The following is a 16203-nucleotide window of genomic DNA, read 5'->3' as shown; positions in this document are numbered from 1 at the left end:
CAGCTCTACAGTGCTCTACGAACTCTCCTTACTTCTCCTTCACAAGACTCAGCACAGTTTGTAAAATGACTAAAAGTCCCATAAAGGTGAGTCTGATTTTGCTTGCCATTGTGTCTCAGGGCCTTTCTGATACTCTGATACACTTTCTGGTACACAGAATATGTTGTTGGTAAATAAATAAGGCATTGAAATTGTCAGAGATAGAATGAGATGGTGTGAGCAAGAGCTGGAAGGATGAATGATATATTAAGAGGAAAATTACAAGTTGGCCCAAGATCGCCTGGAGCCCTCACACCCTTCAAAATACATTGACTTAGAAATCCTGCCAGTATGTTCCTTTAGGGAATAACCATGTCTGCACATAGAAATTTAATTTTGTAATATTTTCATTTTATCATAATAAACAATTAATTGTAAATACATTGTAACTATCAGAATGTCCCCAAAGCTATAGCAGATAAGTTAAATACACTCATCTATTGAATCTATTTGCTGTGCAGATGTTAGTAATGGAAAGTCATGATTATAGGCCACAGAGGACTGGTAGGTAAAGAATGAACTATTCTGTAACATCCTGCAGTAGTGAATAAATCACACCACCAAGATGGCTGTCAGTAAAGTGCTTTCTTTGCAAGCATGGGGTTCCCAAGTTCAGTCACAAGGACTCTGAACATGATGGCATGCTTATAATCTTAGTGATGGGGAGGTAAAGACAGTCAAAATCCTGGGCTCACTGGCCATCACCCTAGGATATGTGGCAAGTTCCCAGCCAGTGAGATAGTCTGTCTCAAAAGGCAAGGTGGATGGTACCAGAGAAATTACACTCAAGGTTGATCTTTGGCCTCCACACACATGTACACATGATCATACAAACACACTCCATTTACTATGTACAGAGAGAGACAAGAATGAATATAATGTAAAATGGCAATCTTACCAAAATCAATCTACAGATTCAATGCAATCCCCATTAAAATCCCACCACAATTCTTCACCGACCTTGAAAGGATAATAATCAACTTTATATGGAAAAACAAAAGACCCAGGATAGCCAAAACAACCCTATACAATAAAAGAACTTCAGGAGGCATCACCATTCCTGACTTTAAGCTCTACTACAGAGCTATAGTTCTGAAAACAGCCTGGTATTGGCATAAAAATAGACAGGTAGACCAATGGAATCGAATTGAAAATCCTGATATTAATCCACACACCTATGAACACCTGATTTTCGACAAAACAGCTAAAATTATACAATGGGGTGAGGACAGCATCTTCAACAAATGGTGCTGGCACAATTGGATGAGGGTGTGTAGAAGACTGCAGATAGACCCATGTCTGTCGCCATGCACAAAACTCAAGACCAAATGGATCAAAGACCTCAACATCAATCCAGCCACATTGAACCTCTTAGAAGAGAAAGTAGGAGGTACCCTTGAACAAATTGGTATAGGAGACCGCTTCTTGAATATAACTCCAGGGGCACAGACACTGAAAGAAACAATTAATAAATGGGACCTCTTCAAACTTAGAAGCTTCTGTAAGGCAAAGGACACAGTCAACAAAACCAAACGGCAGCCCACAGACTGGGAAAAGATTTTCACCAATCCTATATCTGACAAAGGGCTGATCTCCAAAATATACAAAGAACTCAAGAAACTAGTCAACAAAACACCAAATATCCCTATTAAAAAATGGGGTACAGAACTGAAGAAAGAATTCTCAATAGAGGAAATCAAAAAAGTCTGAAAGACACTTAAGAAAATGCTCCACATCCTTAGCTATCAGGGAAATGCAAATCAAAACAACTTTGAGATACCATCTTACCCCTGCCAGAATGGCTAAAATTAGAAACACCAATGATGACTTATGTTGGAGAATATGTGGAGAAAGTGGAACACTCCTCCACTGCTGGTGGGAGTGCAAATTCATACAGCCACTTTGGAGATCAGTATGGCGGTTCCTCAGGAAAATGGGAATTAGTTTACCACAGGACCTGGCAATCCCACTCTTAGGCATATACCCAAATGATCCACATCCATGCAACAAAGACATCTGTTCAACTATGTTCATAGCAGCACTATTTGTAATAGCAAGAACCTGGAAGCAACCTAGATGCCCCTCAATTGAAGAGTGGTTAATGAAGATGTGGCACATCTACACAATGGAATACTACTCTGCAGAAAAAAAATAACGGTATCTTGAAATTTGCAGGCAAGTGGATGGCACTTGAAGAAACCATCCTGAATGAGATAACCCAGTCACAAAAAGAGGAACACAGTATGTACTCACTCATATATGGATTTTAGACCTAGATCAAATGATCACCAGCCTATAATTCACATCACCAGATGAACTAGGATACAAGGTGTATTCTAAGAGATTCATATAAAGTCCCTCACAGAACTGGGAAGGGACAAGTCCCCCAGAGCTCAGGTGAAGTGGGGGAGGACAGCGAATGGAGAGAGAAGTAGGAGAAAATGAGGGGGAGGAAAGGAAAACATGTGCGACCAGGAATATTGAGCCTGGTTAGGAATAGAAGATAGGAAAGAGAGAGAGACAGAGACAGAGAGAGAGAACATAAAAGAGGGAGCCAATATTGGTTTGAAGATAAAATTGAACACAAAGAAAGGTCTAGAGAACTATAAGACTGCTCCCAACTAACAAGTTGAGCTTACGTGGAAAGGCTATCATAAATGTCCTTCCAGGAGAGTGAGATCACCAACTAACTTCTCCATGGAGCCCTCAACTAATGCCTGTTGAAAACAGGATCAAACACCCATACATAAACACTGAGTCGAACTAGAACCCAGATGCAGATGGAGAGGACAAGACCAGGCAGCAGAAACACATAGAGACAGCTTACCTAAACAAGGAGGAGCTAATGGCCATTAGACTGATAGCTGGGAAGCCAGCATGGGACTGACTCAGGCCCCCCCTGATTATGGGTCTCAGCCAGAAGGACTGAGCAGTCAAAGAGACCTCAGACAGTGGAGCCAGGATGTATCCCTGGTGCACAAAAGGACTTTGCGAACATATCCCCCATGGAGGGATAACTGCCTTAATCTAGAGACAGGAGAGAAGCCCTAGTCCCTACTTCACAGGACCTGTCAGATCTACATGACCCCAACTGGATGGCACTCCCCTACATATGGAATTGGGGTGGGGGGATGGGAGGGGAGGGTGTTTAGAGTGCATGTGAGAGGGCAGAGAGGGTAAAAAGGGAGGGAAGGAGTGAGGAAGGGCAGGGGGGAGGGAGGGAAGGAGGGAGGGAGGGAGGGAGGGAGGGAGGGAGGGAGGGAGGGAGAAGGAACTGGGATCGACATGTAAAATAATATATCAAACTAAAAAAAAAAAAAATGCTTTGACTCCAAAATTTAAGTTGAAGGACAAGTTACTGGGGAAATAGATTTCTATTTTTGTTTCCACAGAAAATGAAAAGATGTGGATTCCTTCCAGACTAATGTGGCTTGATCACGCCAGACCGCCTGAAACAGAGTACAAGCTGATCCTACATTCAAAACAGCTGGACAAAACAGCCCTACAGACTACAGCCAGGATATCTGAATCTTCTTCGAATCCCCCAAGACAGCGCCCCTTACCAACAGGAAGTAGTTTGGAAAGAATGACGCCCAAATTCCCAAATATTGTGTATAAATGTTTGTTTTCATTTAATTGGACTGTTATATAAAATTAAATAAAATTAAAAAAAAGAATGAATATAATGTGTACTGAACTTTGGGTAGCAATGGGGTCTCAGTTTAGGTTTGAATGTCTAGCTCTGTGAGGGCACTGAAAGCCTGAAAACTCTGTGGCATGCATATGTTCTGTTTTTTAAAAAAGACCTTTGAAAACTATAGATAAATAATACATTATATTGAATAACTTGTACAAATGATCTCAATATATTATCCAGCCAAGACTGGCTGGTTTGATGGAGTCTGACATGGAATCCATGAGCAAGACCATCTTCAGTGGTCATCCATCTGATTTAATGTGGCATCTTTTAAATTTGCTAATGTTCTAAGTAAAGAAAAACTTAATGTTTGAATCGTAAGCCTGGATAGTAGCAGTCATCTTTCTACTGTGCAGTACTGGTTTTAAATACAAATGAGGTCATTTAACTCATTTTCAGGGCCCTTAGATCACTTTCTTGCCAGAACGGAGGAAATGATACAAAAAATAAAATCAATCATCTTTACATGACCAAGGCCATCTACCAATTCTGTCTCACTAACAGGAAGAAGGACTGAAAAGAGGAAGTACCACCCCCTCTTCTCCCTTCCTTGGCATTTCTGGTGATGACTGACAGGGGCCACGGCATGAGTTACGAAGTACATGGTGAGGTCTTCTGATCTTCATATTCTATAAAGCTTTCTTGTTCTCTTTCTGTGTTAGAAACAAGTCCTGGCTTTAGGGGACGGTGACCTCTTCCAACTGCCAGCACTATACCTTACACACTCACTTTTGGTTTCAAGAAGGGCCCTTGCCTTGTGGAGCCATCAGAATTTTGTGCTTGGGAGGCCATGTGAGTTCTGTATGCAAGCAGTATGGAAGGAATAAGATGCCCACATTACATGTGCTACCTCAGATTCTTACATACACCTCTTTGAACTTCATCTGCAAAGCACAAGACCAAAGAGAAAACTGGGAACTCTGTGATGGTGGGCAGGGTAGACAGCTCAGTCAGCAAAATTCTTGCACCTGGTTGGTCTATAAATAGCTGAATGGCCAATAACAAGGAAGACTTATAGGTGCAACTTTTGGATAGGGAGAATAAATAGAAGGAGGAATTTGGCCTATGGAAGAAATGCTAGGGAGACACTAGGGACCACACAGACAGACTTGGAGGAAGCAGAAGTAGGGAAGTAGGACATGCAGAATGAAAGAAAGATAAAAGCCTTGAGGCAAAAGGTAGATGAATAGGAACAGGTTAAACTGAGTTAAAAGAGCAAATGGGACAAGCTTAAAGCTGAGCATTCATAATTAATAATAAGTCTCCATGTCTTTATTTGTGAGCTAGTTGGCAGCCCAAAGAAAATACCAACTACACATGCATACAAGTGAACTTTAAAAGACCAGATAGCTACACACTGAAATACTGGTTGTCCTAGGTTTTGTGAATGCCTTCCACTCTTTGTTTTGTGCTCTGCTGTGATTTCTGTGGAAACTCTTGTATGCCTAATGGCGAATTGTACTATTCTTGCTTGGGGGGAGTAATCTTCATACAGGCTCAGTAAGAAGGTCAGATGGTGAACAGGTCTCCCTGCCTGCACACCATCAAGACAAGAGCCAAGTTCACTCTGCTACTTGGAAGCACTCTTTCCCTTGTCCCCATCAGGATAGACAAGAATGCCAGATGCTAAGTGACTTTGTGGTCCCTGTAAGATGACTTCATCTACTGTTGAGAAGCTTAAAGCCTCCAAAAATGTTGCCTTCTAGTGTTTGCCAGACATGTCATTTGATATGTAAAAGACACATGCTATTAAAATGGAAATTGATTTTTAAATATGCTGATCAGCTTTCTCTGACTGAAGTATTGTTCTTGCTTTTCCAACCCTTTTCTGTAGTCACAGTCAGAGAGTAGAATGAATTACATTCAAGCATGCATTTTATTACATCTTCCCCCTTCTTTTTGTTCCCCATTTTGATGGATGGGATAGGGCTGGCAAGTGTTCCTGGCCTAGAAGTCAGGACTTGAGCTTTGGTCATTACTTTTTACTACCTGCCATATTGCTCTATTTATCATCTGTATCCTAGGCATATCTCGTAGTCTGGAAAACAGTAGATGTTCAGTTAATGCCTCCTGATGAATGACCAATACTTGCAGGATTTTATAAATGAATGATGTTGCTAATCCACTCCAGGCACATGTATTCAAAATTTCTCTCTCACTGACCTCAATACTGACTTTTCTTAGAAACAACAACAACAGAGTGACATATATATTCGGACTGAACAATAGAAACACTTAGTTAAAAATATTTCTATCACGATTTCCACCATTCCTTTGAGTTAAAATAATTTCTGAAGTCTCCTTTTAAATGTCAAAGATTCGAAGAGGAAAGAGAACACTATTTTTTTCCCCTTCAAGAATATTTTAGTTCATCAGTTAAGTAGTGTTTGCCTTGGAAATGAGAGCCAGTTGGGCAGAAATATCTGAATGAGAAGGAAGTTCAGGCTTCCTCCTGGATGAGGCTATACAGAGCATGAAGCATGTGCACGTGCGCACACACACACACACACACACACACACACACACACTTGGAGGCATATCACAGTAAATTAATGTGTGTGGTCTGTGACTCAAAAAAAAAAATGAAAGAGAGAGAGAGAAGGGGAATTGTTCACATAAGGACCCACAAGAGGGGAGAGAAGTGTTGATGTAAAGAGAGAAATATAAATATAATTCATGCACTTGAAATTTTCCTTGACCATCATTCCTTTTTACTATTTCCCTCTGATAATGTCCCATACTATCAACATACCCATATCCTAGCCTTCTAAGAGGGTGCACTGAATTTACTCCAGGTTGGCAAATGTTAGAGGTTAGGGAAAAGGGTTGGTAGTAGGAGGATAAAAGCAAATAAGCACTTACAAAGATTTGACTAAAGCACCAAAATAGAGCTTTGGTGAGGGACCTGGAACATTCACAGAGGTCTCTGTCTTCCAGGCAGGGTTCAGATCCCTTCCAAAATGAAGGGGAAGAACAAGACAAAATGTAACAGGACCAAATACAATGGAACGAGTTGACAGAGAGTGGTTGAAATTTCACAAGGAAGATGTGTTATTTCAACAGTTGTCACAATTGTTATGATAAAGCATGAGGGGGACCTTGGCAGATTCCATGTTAGGCAAGGGTGACTGAGGATGAGGGACAAACATGCCAGGCAGACAGAGTTTAGTGAGAAGTTTTATTAGAAAGGGCAAGCAGAGGGAGAGGGGGAAGAAAGAGAAAAGAGATAAAGAGACACAGAGAGAGGGGACAGAAGAGAAGAGGGAGACAGGAAAAGCCCTGTTGCCCCCAGGGGAACAGCAGGAAAGAAAGAGGGAAAAAGAGAGCAGAAAGAGAGAAACAGGAAAGAGAGTGTGAGTGGGTGGTATTGAAAACCAGCAGTCTGCTGCCCCGCCCCCTGATGATGGGCCATGTCATCTCTATGTCAGGAGTTACCTGGCTGTGCAGGGAACTCAGTTACACATGTGCAAGTTTTCCTTTTAAAGCAAGGGCACCAAGCGTGCTCCTTTTTTGCTCTCTTTTGCCCTTCCTCTCTACCCCCTCTCTCCAGCTTTCGGTTGGCCACCAGCTACTCCACCTTTCTCTCCCCTCTACCAATAAACTCCATGTGGGCACTGAGTCTCGTGTGTGTGTTTCATAGGCAATAGCTGCAGCAAAAGAACAACAGGTAGGGCTCTTTCTGTGTGCAGACTATACAACCATGAAATGCTGGGCTGACCAGGGTGCTTCCTGAGTGCATTCTACCAGGTGATAGGGGCAGGCCAGCATAATGCCTGAATCCTTACAAAAGTGACCTGATATCCATGAGAATAAATCTGGGGAAAGAATCAAGCATTTAAGGAAAAAGAAAAAAATTTATATCACCATGCTGCCTGTAAGACTTGATTCACAGAGGCATGGCTATTCATAGACTGGCTCTGTGAAGGTTGAACAATGTGACTTTCCTTTAACTCATGTTTGTTAAATGCAGCCATTGGACAGTTCAACCAAGGCCTTGTGAAAAACAGAACTTTTAATTTCAAGAATAAGTTTCCATCTTCTACCCTTATCCTCTCCAAGCCCAGTTAAGATTCCAAAGCTGTAAAAGATAGGAAAAATGAGAACATGAGAAGAATAAATCCATGGTGTAATTGTCTTCCTTGATTAACCATGAAAAGGCTGCCTTGTTTTCCTTCCCTTCCTCTTGTACATCCTTAGGGAAGAGTGAGAAATTTTCAACTTGTTTACCTAAGTCATTATCAGCATAGATTAGAGGTAGGCACTTGACATGCCAGGAATGAGAGAGAGGAATGGGGGGGGGAGGGAATTATCAGTTTAGATGACAGCAAACAAATAATACTTAAGGCTGATTCCAGAACAACAGCAGTGTCTTCACAGTCACAGTGTTCTCATCATTAAACTAAAATCAGGAAAATTGTTCTCTCCCCAGAACATGATGAGCAACTCTCCCTCTCCCCTACACACACACACACACACACACACACACACACACACTCTAGTGTTGACTTTACCATTACATCCTCCATAGATGTCACATGATTCTGTATCCTAGGGGGCAGATAGGCACCTAGGAAACATGCCACCAAAGCCACCTCTTAATCACACACTCCTTACCTATGTGTCTGTCTTTCAAAGCTCCTATGCATTTATTTCCTGGAGACTTCTTTCCAATCTGTCTCACAATTACTTTCTGTTCCTCTAACCCTCATTGACTTCTTTACTAGCCAAAGACTGGATCTCACCAACACTTCCAGTCGGTGGAGTTTGTCTTTGAGTTGCCTTGGTATTTCCCTTGAGCTGTTCAGTGCCCTCCAGCACTCTGCTTCCAATCAAGATATAATTAAGAAAGGACTCCTGGCTGTTGGCAATGCATTACTGTGACAGTTTTCACTCCATCTCTCAGCTCCATCAGAAGTCTTCCCTGTGTGCCCCACAAGGACATCTGGAGTGCCAGCAATGAGATAGTAGACACAAGAATGGGTGTCTCTGTGATTCTGTCTCCCCACTCCCCTGCAGGGTTTCTTAAAGTGAAGTGCAGAACTCTGCCCCTCAGGATTACCCAGTGCCATGTTAACACATGTGGTCAACTGTTCTTCTCTTAGGACAACTGGAGAGCATGTGCCAGGGTGAGCACAGATCCACATGGGCAAGGTATTCTGAGGACTCTGAGCTACACTTGATCAACTATTTGACTTCCTCCTAGGTCCTTCAAACCCACTTCCACATGACCCAAGCTACTGAATGGCTTACCAAACAGAAAACAAGTATCTAGAAGAGAAAGTCTGCTCTGGAGTCACCAAACAGAACTTGATACCATCTCCCCCTCCCCCCCCCCCCGGCTCAAAATAACTCCAAAAGCTGCTGGACCTATCCCTTGGCTCAAAATCAACTTAGTAAATAAATGACAAGAACCTGCTCAAGACAGAGTTGAAAGCTATCTAAAACTAAAATTGTTCACTTCCCTTCAAATTACAGGCAAGCGTATATCCTGACTAAGTGATCAGTTGAAAGTCTTTGTATCTGATCTGGATACTTCAGGTGTTTTCTACCCTTCGAAATGGTTTTACCCTTTGCCAAGTCTGACCTTCCTCTGATATGTTTCCTTTGGTTTGATGACGTTTCCCAGTGTAGTAATGAACCATAGAAGACAGTCATGGGCTCTACACAGTTCTGGGACTCTGCAAGAGGCCCTGCCTCTGATACATGTGATAAACATTACTATTTATATAACTAAAACTGATGGGCTCCTTCCCATGGATGAAACATCCTACAGTGCCCTTCCTCTGTGTGAGAAGGGTTGATCATGGAGGTTGGGAAGTTGGTATAAGAGTACTATGAAGAAGGGCTACAGAAGTAGCATCTGCTATGGAGGTTATCAGTCAGACCTCAGAGGCCAGGAAGAGGAAAACTCTGGAAATAAAGGCATGGGGTGGGTGACTACAAAGGCCTTGGCTATATGACCTGTGATGAATGACCTCTTCATCAACACAAATATGCCTGCCTCTCACTGCCCTCAAAAGTTTCCCCAGGGTGATAATGAACTATAGAAAACAGTCATGGGCTCATTCCCACTTGTGAAACCATCACAGACAAACAGCTATTGGTGCCAAAGTAGTTACACCACCACACCAGGGTAGCAAACAGTAAGGTATTCACCAAGACTGTTGGACTGGAGCTTTCTGAGCCACTTTCTCAGGGGAGCCTAGACTACAGTGTGGAACAGCAGATGCCAAAGCTACAGTAGCTCCACCTATGGGGGAGCCTGCATATGCAGTCTGGGAGCTTCAGGTCACTGATGCCTTCTAAGATAGAAAGGAAATAAAGCCCAGGAAGCCAGCACACCATGCCTGTACCATATCTCAGCTGCTCTCTGCTACTTTGACTGATGAAGTGTTCAAAATAGGGAATGTTGAGATTTCACAGGTCACTCTTCTGGGAATAATCAGATATACAGAAAAAGTTCCAACTAATACAACAATAGATGCTATGAAGGCTGTGCCCATGGGTGTTCACCAGTGGGTTGACCCACATATTGCCAGTGGTGAAAACATTATGGTTCCTCCAGAAACATATGTGAAAGTGGTTGGCTCTTTCAGGTCTCAGAATAAGAAGAGTCTGGTAACCTTTAAGATTATTCCCCTGGAAGATATGAATGAGTTCACCAAACATATTCTGGGGGCAATCAACTCTCACTCATGTGATGATCAGCAACTCCAACAACCAGTCTCAGCAGGGAGGATGTTTAGCAGCTGACCAGGAGTGATGAACTCAGAAACTTTGTCAGAGGCATGGGGATAACTTCATGCCAGGAAATGTCCCCACTATGGCCCCAAAACAAGTGCTGGATTTGATTAAGGTTTCTCAAAACCATAAGGATTGAACATTAAGGATCTTAGGAGGCAGCTCCAGTACACACCTATGACCTCAAGCAAGCCAGCAAGCAGTATGTTTTCTGAGCAGTGAGGGACATCTTTATTCTACTGTGGATGTTAATCATTTTAACTCCAAAAGTGCAACTGTAGCTCTTTGGGTACCTGACATATTTCCAACTGGATCTGTTTTCATCATCTGTTGTCTCCAGCTGTGCAGGTTTGGATGGTGACTTCTAAGGAGGAGGTTTCAAATAGAAGAAAGGTCTCAACTGACATCCTCTAGAAACTTACTGCTGCTCTGTTTTGTTGTTTCATGGTTCAAAAGAAGGTAGTCAGTTGGCAAGGAGTAAACCAGCCTTCGATTTCATAACAGAAGTTCCAAATGAGCTAGTTAGAACCCCCTGGATGGACAGGATTGAAGGAGGGATGGTACTAGGAGAGTGAGACAGGGCTGCTTAATGCTTCTCTTCTTGAAAGGCATCCTGTTGGGATGATGAACAATAATACTAAGTCCTGTGGGCTGAGAGCCAGGAAAGGACTCTCCCACTTTTGCTTTCCATGCTGGGTCTGCAGCTTTACTTTCAAAACTGCATTTTCCTTCCCTTCTTGTCTTGCCTGTGGCTTAAAGTGGTTTTATGTGAACACAGTTCCAAAGTGGTAGCATCACAGGGCAGAATGCATAAGAAATTGTACTACAATTTTTGCAAAAATAAATGTGTCCCTATGTTTAATAAAACAGTTCTACTGGGGGCTATTGGAACCCCTTTACTTTCTCAAGGCAGGAAAAAAGGAGTAAGAGCCTCAACATGGTGTGGGCTGTAAAGTCCAGCTCAGTATTAGTCTAATGTTCTTTAGAGATGACGCAGGCTTAATACAGCCTGTTGACCCTTGAAAAGATTTGTAATCATTAAGGTGTTTTTCAACTCAGGGTCCATTGTTCTGCTGGATAATCTTTTACCCATTCTCTTCTTTATAGGTGAAAATGTGGCCTGTTCACAAGAGCTGAGCCAGGAATACCACATATAATACAGATGCAGTGACCTGGGGAAACTGCCCCCAGAGTGTGGCATCTGCCTACCCTTCTCCCTCATACATGTCAGCTAACCTCATGTAAGCTTCCAGAGCACACAGAAGACTCTGGGCCTCTCATCGGATGAGGCTGCTGTAGAAAGGTGGAACATTCACCCCAAGTAGATGGATCTTCTCCTTTGTCCTGACACATTTATATGAACTGGACAGAACTGGAGGGTTTGTAACAGATTATCATGAATCCACAAGAGAGAACACAGTCTCTGACCCAATAGAAACCACTGAAAAATATTACTAACCTAAAAACATATTCACGTTCAGAGACAGACTTGCTTCACCATATTTTGGCTAGTTAGTAAAATAAAAACCATTTCTACACAATCCCTACCTCACTGTGACTCTAACATTCAGAAGACACACATGTGCCAACACAATATGCAGCTGAAGTCTGCACATTTAGAGAAAGCTGCATAATAAGCCACATTTTCCCTCCTGCCTCCCAAACTCCCTAAAATTAAAGTACATTCCAAAACCAGATGTAAATCATCCTACACATATGAAATACAGTCATCGGTGAGATCTTTGCTCTTAAATATTGATGTAACACTTCTAGAAATACTAGAGGTAAGAAGAATTGTTGCAAATGTCAACCACAGTGTTCTGTGTCCCCAACCACTTCCATCCTGAAAGGTATAGAAGCAACTTAGGAAGTAAGGAGTAACAGTGAATGATATCACAGGATTGCTACAAAAAATAAAATTTGCTAGGATAAGGTGGGGGGGGGGGAAGCAGATGGGAAAGAAACACACCCAGAGAGAAAGATTTCTGTTTAAGTGAACTTAATACGTGAAGTGCAGAATGGGAGCTGGCAGCAGGAGTGGGGGGGTAGTTGCTCAAATGATATCCATATAAACACAGATGCAAAAGAAATCAGCTTTGGAGATGGGACAGCCAAGCCTGAGTAATGCTGCTGCTACATCAGTAAGGACCATAAAAAGAGAATATATGGAGTGCATGATTGTTCCTGTGAGCTTGAAGATGCTCACACCCAGTGATGCTGGTGGGGGATGGAGGGAGGGAAAGCACTCCTTAGCTATTCCTTAGTTGGCTATTTCTGCTAGAGTTCATAATTCTTCCAGGTCTCAACAACTCACAATGTGTCTCTGTACCTGGCTATATGCTATGCAAACCTGTCTCAGAATGAAGGTATGCTGCACATGGGTCAGTCTTGGGAAATATAAAATATGGAGATGTGGTCTGAGTACATCTTCAACCCAGCTCTTAGCTCTTGCTGACACTGGTACTAGTTATTGAAAGCCATGCAATGTGTAGTCAGACAGAGGGCACAGAGCTCTCCTCACACACTAACTGGCCAGCCACTCCCACTCCACTCCATAGAACCTCTCTCCTCAGCACTTGCCTAACTGAGGGAAACAGGTATTTATTGTATATGACAGGTCAGTAGAAAGAGTAACTACTCCCACTGACACATTTTAGTATTCTACTACCCATCTGAAAATCTTTTGATTGAATCCATAGAGTAACCACAGGTGATAACAGCTGTGTGAATTAAGACAGTCCCTTGGGGGCATCTTGCACACACTGTCTATGCCATTCCATTGTTGAATCTGCAAAGCAGGCTATTAAGTTCACTGGTTGCCCCCCAATTTACCAACAGGGAAAACAAGGCTCACAGAGGTTTGATGTGAACCAGGTGTCACAACTCCTAAGGAGTGCCTCCTACACCTCTTCTGAAGTCCCTGACAGCTGTCCCCACTCCCTAAAAAGATGACCTATCAACATTTTGGATTTAATATCATTCTACTGATGGAGGGTTTATTTTACAAGAGTCCAACATCTTCAGGGGGAAAAGAGGATCTTTATACTTTCCTCTCTGGCAGTTAATCACCAGAAAACCCCAAGGGTGGGAAGAGCAGAGAACACATCAAGGAGGAAAGACTAGAAGACACCCACACAACTTTTACTTACTTCATCACTATTTTGTGGATAAGCCATTAAAGGCCTGGTGGAGTGGCAGGGCATGGTGAAGAAGAGGGAGCCCTTGCAGGGGTGTCCAGCCGCTGTTCAATATGCTGGTGCTGAAACAACAGGTAGACCATTGGAAACTTTGGCAAGAGTCATGGTTCGTTTCACTCTTGCTCTTTTGGTATGAAGAACAGCTCTTCCCTGTGAGAAGCCTGGATGTTTGATCCCCTTTCTGTGGGGTGACAAGCCTTGCTGACCTGCTGTAAGACTATCCTGGCAGTCTCATCTGACAATGGCATCCAGGTATGGATGTGTTTGGATACACAACTTCAAATTAAAACATTATTTCTTCTACCACTTGCAACTGGTAGGTCAATGAACAACAGCAGGTTTGTATGTTAATACACTTTTTCCTGCCTTTTAGAACACATTAGGACACTTGGCTTTCAGCTCCAAGCATATAATAAATCTATGTTTTAAGTGGAGCCAGAGAATTAGGATGGAAAACAAATTATATCAACATTGTCTCTCCGTTAGACAGAAGACTTGTGGGGACTGTGGTCCACTCACCCACCCCACTTTGTGGACTTAACAGCTGAATCTCACCTCCCAGAACCCTCAGGACTTTGTGTGGCTCCCTGTCTCAATGGAGCATGTTTGATCTGATCCTCTTTGTGTTGCAGTCTCGGTCCTGACATGATAATGGTGTGGCTGTCCTGACATGATAATGGTGTGGCTGAGTGGCACTTGGAGATGACATCCAGCTTATTGTTTCCTTTATTCCTTGTAACCACCCTTGTTCCATCATCTCTCCCCACAGCAAAAAGAACAACAATGGTAGTTTCCAAAACATAATACAGGGATTTCTGGCCAGACCAGGAAATGTACAAAAGGGGACTTCCCTGTGTGGAATCACCTCTGTCCTGTGGTGATCCCTAAACAGGAGGGAGAGGAGGAAGAGTTGGAAGACTCTTGACCACCCCCTGGTCTTTCTAGGGTCACAGAAAGCCTGTCTGAGAAGGAAGAATAGTGGGGAAGGACCGATAGAGACAGGCATCTGAGAATGGAAATGAGGTAAATGAAGGGTGATTGGTGAGCTGAAGAAAACCATAAGCTTCAGAGAGTGATGTTGGCACCAAGGGGAATCATAATGAAATGAGGCTGAGCACCTTGTGGTAAAGCTGAGTGAAGGGACTCTGCAGGGCCAGACTTCCACCACATCTCTCATGATGGCAGCCTAGGGCTAAGGCAGGTCTCTCCAGAACTCTGTGGTGGGGATCTCATACTCTGCCCCTCCTAAGAGACATTTTCAATATAACTGATCTCCACCTCATTTGCCTTAGCAGATGCTACATTGTCTGAATGTGGCTGTATTAAGTTTCTGTATCAAGCACAATGAGAATTCAGATGTAGAAAATTAAATCACTATTTAGGAAAATGAACTAACTTATTTTTGTTCACTGGAGCCTATGTCGGTGAGAATTCATATCGAACAAATAGGTTCTGCGCCATAGAGACACTTATATTACATAGCATTAAGTAACTGCATAAATAAAGACTTCCCACAAAACACCACACTCCCTCTCTTTGCCCTGGAGGAATCTGAGTGGCTTAGATAAACTCTCCATTTGGGCCAGGACTGCTGCAGGAGATAGCAGTTCCAGCATGAGAGAAGCTAGCCACAAGCACCATCCCACTAGGATTCTTTCAACAATTAATTATGCAAATGGATTATTGATTATTAATTAAAGCATTTAGTGATGTTATTAAGTACTTGGAAGATAAATCTTTTTGACTTATATTTAACTGGGAGATTGTACAGGCAGTAAAGGTACACAAGCAATAGCTGCATAATTACATTTTAGGAATGGCAGAAACCTGTAAGGGATGTGGAGAGAGTTAATTGACATTTAACAAGATAACTACAGCAAATTAATTAGGAATTATCTGCTAAAATATGAATTAACTTCTAATAATATTTTAACCAGCTAATCTAGGATGCCAGCATCTTCTTATTGTCGCTCAACTACCTAAATAAAATACTCTTCTAAGACAGTAGCCTTAATTTGCCTTCCAAATAATTAATCATGCTTTGTTAAGATTTATTGTGTGACTAGGATATATTAGTGGGTAAAAAGAATTATGACCTGCAGCTTCGTCCACCTTGGGGTTGGTGGTATTGTGAGTGGAGAGGGTGAGCCTGAGGAACTGGGGTGAGAAAGTATGCTAATCTCATTTAACAAGGTCATTCATTAGCTGATGACAGGGCTCAGTGGTGGAGTACTTGCCTAGCAAGTGTGAGGCCCTGAGTTCTACCTCTAGCACTGTGAAAAGCAAACAAGCAAAACAAGCAAGGGGTAAGCCACTCCCAGACTCACTTTAGTTCTGCAGTCTCGCTTCTTCTGTAAACAGGAGCAACAGGACACCTACTTTGTTCAGTGTTCCTGTCAAAGATTGGGCTGCCTAGGGATTGCTGAGGCTACTCTCCTCAGCAAGGCAACAACAAACTGGTGGCCTTAAGAAGACAGATCAGTGAATACCATCTGCACAAATGGAGGAGTCCTTCCTGTGAGTTCGGTG

The 16203-nt window shown here is 42.6% G+C and overlaps 1 pseudogene; it reads left to right on the top strand.

Moving 5' to 3' along the window:
* LOC127223887 (replication protein A 32 kDa subunit-like) overlaps positions 1–11614 on the top strand; it is a 37474-nt pseudogene extending 25860 nt beyond the window's left edge.
* Positions 11615–16203: the final 4589 nt, after the last annotated feature.

This window comes from Phodopus roborovskii, unplaced genomic scaffold, assembly GCF_943737965.1.
Source record: "Phodopus roborovskii unplaced genomic scaffold, PHOROB, whole genome shotgun sequence".
Lineage (NCBI taxonomy): Eukaryota > Metazoa > Chordata > Mammalia > Rodentia > Cricetidae > Phodopus > Phodopus roborovskii.
Note: the sequence above shows the minus strand (reverse complement) of the source record. Positions and strands in the feature narration are given on the sequence as shown.